Source organism: Agelaius phoeniceus, chromosome 1 (genome assembly GCF_051311805.1).
Source record: "Agelaius phoeniceus isolate bAgePho1 chromosome 1, bAgePho1.hap1, whole genome shotgun sequence".
Classification (NCBI taxonomy): Eukaryota; Metazoa; Chordata; class Aves; order Passeriformes; family Icteridae; genus Agelaius; species Agelaius phoeniceus.
Window position 1 is genome coordinate 74805347 of NC_135265.1, and position 6502 is coordinate 74811848.

The window sequence follows — 6502 nt, forward strand, 5'->3', positions numbered from 1 at the left end:
TCACTTCTCTGAGTAATTAGAAAGGCTGATCTCATGTAGTTGAAACATTTAGCAATTTTCTTTCAAAATCCCTCAGAATTCCTCAGGATAAGTGTTTCTCTATCAAAATTTCCTGCCACCAGGCAGTAGTGAAAAGCTGTGCAATTCACTGCAGCAGCAATTTTCTTTATAAATCACAAAAGTTACACATACTTTCAAGATAGAATAAGCCTCCAGAGCCTGTATAACAGTCTTATTTAAGAAGCTGATATCTAGGAGTTTGCCCCAGTTCAGCCCAAGGGGAGTCTGATCTTCCTCCTTGATCATTGGTAAGAATACTCCAATAACTTGGCAGAAATGGTGAGAGACCTGGACACTTTCTTCTGCCCCGTATTTTGTAAAGTGAGGAATTGGAATTCTTGAAAATTTTTTTTCTTGAAAGAAAAAAAAAATTTAGAACAAATTCATTTTGTCCAGTTGTTACTATACTCTCTCAGAGGAGGAAGAATGATATTTTTACTTGTGATCTCAGGACTTCTTCGGAATTGTTAAATTATAAAGTAATTGGCTAAGAAATGTAAATATATATAGGGACCCAAACACAGGTGGCATCCTCAGAAGCAAGGAATATATTTACATTCTGCTACAGCAATATGTTTTTGCCAATTCTTTTTGCCTTTCCTACCAACCATTTCTCCATTACCAAAAGGGTCAAGTTGAATACTTATCTTCAGGAAACAGTTCCAGTTAATGCCATTCTGTCTGAAAATCCAATTTTACCAGTTGTGTCAGTCCTACATTAGTTATGGTTGGTAGGATTTCTAGGTAAATCAGTAAGAGGTAAATTGAGCTCTGGGTAGGTTTAGAAACGTGACATGTTTCCCACTTTCTAACAGGGAACATGGAAATCCTGTGGTACTGCATGGTTTCTGTGTGTGACCAAATGTGCTATGCAGATCTTAATCTGAGACAGACTAAGATTCAACTGAGATAGATTAAGACCTGAGACAGGGTTGTCAAGTCCAAAAGCTATGCAGTGAGCTAGATGACAAAAAAAGGCAGACTCCCACAGGAACCCAGCACAGTAGCAGCCATAACTTTTTCCCATGGTAACAGGTATAACACCACACACAAACTCCTTTTCTTATTTTTTTCCACCTTTGCCTCTTGACATAGTAAATGTTGCAGGCAAAGAGTGATAATTTCTATATACATTAAAATAGTAGTACATTAAATATAAGGAATGCCAACTTCTTCTGAGAAATCCAGAAAGGATTATAATACATACAAGTAAAGTAATTATATTGTGCAAAAAAAGTGTCCAGTATTCATTTTTCACCAAACACTATTAACCTTTTTTCCACCTAGCTTTTAAAGCACACAGTTGCAATAAAAACAGTTATATTAAACAAATGGTAAATGGTCTGTTTGTCTTAAAACTAAATCAAATGAATAATGGATCTGCATATTTCACAGGCAGAACTGAGATTGCCTTTTTTCTTGTGAATGAATGCAGTTTATAGGTTAGAAAATATTATATGAATTGTTAATAAAACAATTAAAGTAAGTAAATCAATACACCAAATTTTTTTTAAAAAACACCCACCCCAGCACTGCAATTGTTTTACATTTCTGCTCTACTTCCCTACTATGAGATGTGAAAGTCTTCTAGTTGTCTTCAGTTCACTGATTGTGTCTCCCCAGCACTGTCACTCCTTATTAAGTATTGAAATCTCCCCCGCATTCAAATCCACACTGTAATAATTTCTACCTGAGTAATATTCTTATCTGCCTCAGAACCAAATATTTGCCATCCTTACTGAAGAATTGCCAAAGAAGAATAGACTGAACAGGTTATGTCTTCATGGAATTGTACTTCCTTCAATCTTTAATGTGATCTGATCTTGCAACACATTCTGTGTGTAATAAGGCCTGAAACCTCAGGTCTTTGCACATTAAACAATCAGACAAGGTGACCCCAGTACTTTTTAATTTAATCTCTCTTTATGTAGGCATTAAATGTAAATCCAATTTTCATTTCCAGCTCCTAATTATCAATAAAATATTGAGTTTGCATAATAATTCAAAGATTAGTAGAAGCAGAAGAGAGAAAATGCATGTTAAAATACTTAACCTATCTTCATTCTCTGTGAACTATAGCATTCCAGTCCACTGAGTGCAAGGTGTCCCAAGTTATTATATGTGACAGTGATTAGAGAAGGCTGGTACAGGTAGGAGCACCAATGAAGCCAGTAATACCTGTGATAAGGTAACTCAAAGAAAAAAAAAAAAGGCAATAAAATAATTTTTAGCTTGAAAATTTCTGGAGAACTGTGAGGTTACACACCTTTCTAGTGTAAAAATGCCTTGTCAGAGATATACTGTAAAATAAAATATAAGATGCTAAATTCAGAATCAACTGTCTGTCTTTGTACTGCTACTGTACATACTAAAGATTTGTGGAGCTTCTCCTAATTGTGTTCATTTGAATTCAATGCTCCAGCTGGATAGATTACATAGTCTGTGTAAACAACCCTGTGAACATTTTCTCTTCCATAGTATTAATCAGTTTATTGTAAAAGGAATATTCTCAGATCTGAGTTGTACAAGAGTAATGCAGAAAAACTTCAAGCTGCTTGCCCAGACTTGGGCTCCACGGGAGTTGAGTGTTGGTTGTTCACAAAGACCCAGTGTGTGACTGAACAGAGCCCTTTAGCTTCAAGGGAGTAATGCTCAGCAGGAGCAAAACTCTTCTCATGTTCAAAGTGTTTCCAATCTGTTTCTTTTTCTCCACAGCGTGTTCTGTCACTCTTTCACTCTGTCAATCCAGATGGGAAGATAAACATAGACAAAGCAAGTAGACACACAGAATTTGGCTCCTGTTTAACCAGTAGAAATATCCACTGGAGCCAAATGGAAGCTATACATTTTGATTCCTTTGGGCATGTAGTTTCATACATTTTCAGACTACACAAGATGTAAGGTTCCAATCAAAAATTCCAACACATGGGTAATTCTTTTAGCATTTTCTGTTTTCTTTCAATCTTGCTTTTGTTTGATGACTGTTTTCAGAAATAGACATTCGAAGCCTGTAGGCACATATTTATGCATGGAAGAAAGATGTAAAACAGCAAGTACTTTGTTCTGCAAATTACTGAAAACACGTAGGCTAAAGAAACAACAAATCTTAATGAGCATTTAATTTTTCTTTTTTTGACAACAAGAGACACCTCATGAAGGAAGAAACATGGCAAAAGATTATCAGTTTCAAGTGTATGTGCACAAATGTCTGTACATGAGGAAGTATCAAGAGGAAATAAATATTTGTATGTAGTCCAAAACATCTATGAGGTTTTTGGAAGAACTGAGATATAGTTAGGTAGATCACACAGCCTAAGTTAAGTTAGAGACAGGTGCAAAATATTCAGGGAAGACAAAATAAGTGGATTGTGCTATGTGTGAAGAAACCTAAAATGTGTGATGTATTTCCACATGGTAGACAGTGATCTAGCTGAGAACTCATGGATCAGGATACAAGAAGAGGTCAGTGAGTGTAACAGCATGGTAGGGATATGTTACAGACCACAGTTTAGGCCAAAGCATTCTTTAAATTGCCTGAAGATATCTTGGGATCACCAGCTCATGTTCATGAGGATCTTGAACCTCCATGACATCTGCTAGCATAGCAACATGGTGGGAAGGGAGCAGTCAAGGACATTTCTAGAGGGTGTGAGAAACCCTCAAGAAATCAAGTTTCTTGATCCAGACACTTGAGCCAACTCAGGATGACACACAGGGGACTGTGCTAGTCACTAGAAAGCAGCTGTTTGGGGATATGGTAATCAATGGCAGCCTTGGCTTTACCTAACAAGGAAGAATGAAGCTGAAGATTTGCACACAGAGGTTTTCTGAGTTTTTTTGCAAAAGATGTCAAAAACAATAAAAGGACTTTCTATTGGGCATTAGTATTAGAAGGCTGAACTAAGAAAATGTATGCCTCTTGTTTAATTGGCTTGGTGGTTCGGGCACAGAAGACAAAGCAAAGACTGATGTTTTGTATCCAGTATCTTCCTTAGCTCAGACTTCACCAACAAAATTTCCCAGGCCTTTGTGCTCAGACAGCTGTCCCTGAATTGCTGTTCTCTGTTTTCCTTGAGGAACTGTGGAGATCAGGGGAGGTCCACAGCAACAGGAAGAAGTGTTGCACTCACTTCAAAGATTGAAGCTCAAGCAAACCTTGCGTCAGTCCCTTGGGAAATCTTTGAGTCAGACCTCTGGAAACACATTTCTTGGCACAGAAGGTGAAGTAGGTGTCTGGGAACAATCAGCACAGAAGTACCAGGATTGAGTCATCCCTGTCCGATTCCTGATTGCCTTCAGTGATGAAATTACTTGTTGTATGGATGGGTAAATATAATTTACCTCAGCTTTAGCAAGGCTTTTGTCACCAACTCTCATGTTATTCTTCTACCTATAATGGAACTTTATGGCCTAGAGGGGTGGAAAATTAAATGCATGGAAAACAAGTTACAGAGGTGGGCAAAAGGGCCACATACTGGAAGCCAGCAAAAGTGGAGTATTGCATGAGTCTGGAGGAAATGATGGAGTTCTCTCTTATCAAGCTTGGAACTAATGTCAAATTGTGGGAGTGCAGATGTGCAATCAACACACTCAATAGCGGAGCTGTCATTCAGAAAAGGACCTAGACATGCTAGAGGAATTGGCAGACAGAAACCCCTACTTCTGCCAACATACAAAAATTGCAAAGATATGTGTCTGTGACACTGGTGGAGTGTCCTGCCTGTCTGGGAGCAGCTCTTCAGGAAGGGGCCTGGGCATTTTTAAGACTGGAGGAGAGACCATCTCCAAACAACCCACCCAGCCTCCAGTGGCAGGGGATCACAAAATTGTGGACCCCCAGTTCTCAGTGCTGTGTGCTGTGAAAACAAAAAACAATTGGTTTAAACTGAAGCAGGGTAGTTTTAAAGAGTGTGTTAGGAAAAACATTTTCACGCCAAGTCAGCCAAGTTGTGAAGCATGTTGCCCGAAAAGTGTGTGCAGTCTCCATCTGTAGACTATAAATCCCTGAGCAACAGAGTCTGACCCCACAGCTGACCCTGTTTTGGGTTACACTAGAGACCTCCTGAGTTTCCTTCCAGCCTGAATTGTGCTGAGATTTTTCAACTCTTCCATAAAGGCTTTTTTCTTTATGACACTTGAACATTTGCCCTAAGAACTGTACTGACTACCTGCACAACTACAATTTTTCTCCTCTTTTTGATGTGATGCTGTTTTATGAGACAATATAATAAATCAACACATGAACAGTAGAATCCTGCAGTTCTTTCCATTGGTCTTTTTCACTCCTCTGCAATAGCTGTACTACATATTAAGAGAGTTGTCTTCCTTTTTGAGCACCCTTGTGCCAGGAATTCTTGGAAAGTTAGACATGAAGCTTCTGGAAACTTTGCTTTTGCTTTTGTTGTTAAGCTCACCTCTATGATAGGCAAATAATAATGCATAATGTATAAAAAAATAAAAATAATTTATAAACCCAATACTTACCTTCCGTTTGAATAAAGGCAAGGATCAAACTTACATTAGCTTGTGAAATACCTGAATAAAATAATAGAATCATAAAATATCATGAGTTGGAAGGGGCTCACAAGGCTCATCAAAGTTCAATTCCTGTTATAATGTTGCTGAGGATAGCAAGCACATCAATCTTAAGATTATTCTTTACATTTAATTTCAAACTTTGTCCAGGTATTTCTAACTCTGACCACAGTAATGTGTGATCTATATTTATCTGCAAATAATTAATAAAGTTTCCAATGAGAACCAAGAAGAATGTAGCTAGTTTGGATGTTTAGAAGAAAGAGGCCGCCTTTTTTCAGGGGAGATTTTAAAAAAAATAGCTAAATTATTGCATCCTGAATAATGCTTGAATGTGTGTAATTTGGCATTTTTAGGATGAAGAAAAAGTTTTAGAATCCACAATAAAAACAGCAGTAGCTGAGCAGTCCAATGAAGACCATGAAATCAGAAGACACCTCACTAAGCCTCTACATTGGGTCTATCATTCATACTCTATATGTGTACTTAAATGTCTATAAAACATTATTTTTGAACTTTCACGATTGGCAAAAAAACTATCTGGAATAATAAATACATTGGAGAAACAATAATAGTCTCTAGCAGTGGAGGAGTTCTTATATGTTATCTTGGTCTAAGACTTCCAAAACATCTAAGGAACTTGAATGACTAGGTTCCTCAGGAAGCTTTAAAAAAATTATCTTATTTAAAAGATCTGAATTTTTCTTTTTTTTTCTTTTTTTTTTAAATTTATCTATTAGAAAAGCAATACACTTGGCTGGCTGAATATTTGGTTGAAGTATTTTTCTTTTAAGGTAGTCAATCATAAATGAACCAAAAAACCCCAATCTTTTTTGTATCAGTGAGCCAATTTTTATCACTAATAAAAATTAAGTTGGGTTAGTTTTTTTTTAGAGTTTTTTTTTTT

The 6502-nt window shown here is 37.0% G+C and overlaps 1 long non-coding RNA gene across 1 annotated transcript in view; it reads left to right on the forward strand.

Moving 5' to 3' along the window:
* Positions 1 to 5864, forward strand: part of LOC143694605 (uncharacterized) — an 86041-nt gene extending 80177 nt beyond the window's left edge. Inside the window, exon 4 of the long non-coding RNA XR_013183173.1 lies at positions 4137 to 5864. This is a non-coding gene — a long non-coding RNA (uncharacterized LOC143694605). The remainder of the gene's footprint in view (positions 1 to 4136) is intronic.
* The last annotated feature ends 638 nt before the right edge of the window (positions 5865 to 6502 follow it).